The sequence below is a fragment of the Galeopterus variegatus genome, unplaced genomic scaffold (assembly GCF_000696425.1).
Source record: "Galeopterus variegatus unplaced genomic scaffold, G_variegatus-3.0.2 Scaffold305, whole genome shotgun sequence".
Classification (NCBI taxonomy): Eukaryota; Metazoa; Chordata; class Mammalia; order Dermoptera; family Cynocephalidae; genus Galeopterus; species Galeopterus variegatus.
The window spans coordinates 132,712-133,095 of NW_007726416.1; the positions used below are offsets into that span (position 1 = coordinate 132,712).

Consider the following 384-nt stretch of genomic DNA (forward strand, 5'->3'; position numbering starts at 1 on the left):
ATTAAAGTGGTAACAGATGCAGAAAGGTTTTTGTGTTTTGTTTTTGCTTTTTTCAAGGTTAGGGGAGAATTAAACATACTTATAATTAAAGGAAACGAAGGGAAAAAAGCTTAACAATTAAGAGAGGAATTGGATCAATAGCTTTCCTTCACAAGAAGATAAAATATGCAAAGGTGGGGAGAGATTCTGAGATATAAATAGTAATAATCCTGCTAACATTTATTGAGGATTCTGTGTCAGGTCCTATTCTAAGAGCTATACATAAAACATGGGACTAAATTAATACCACATCAACTCAATGAGGTAGGTATCATTATCCTCACTGTAAAGATGAGGAAACTGAGGAAAAGAGTGTAGGAAAGGTGGGAAGTTGAAGGAGATGTG

The 384-nt window shown here is 34.4% G+C and overlaps 1 protein-coding gene across 1 annotated transcript in view; it reads right to left on the reverse strand.

Moving 5' to 3' along the window:
• The window catches only part of UBE2J1 (ubiquitin-conjugating enzyme E2, J1), a 29,823-nt gene that overhangs the window by 20,295 nt on the left and 9,144 nt on the right, over positions 1-384 (reverse strand). The gene's annotated exons all lie outside the window — the stretch shown is intronic.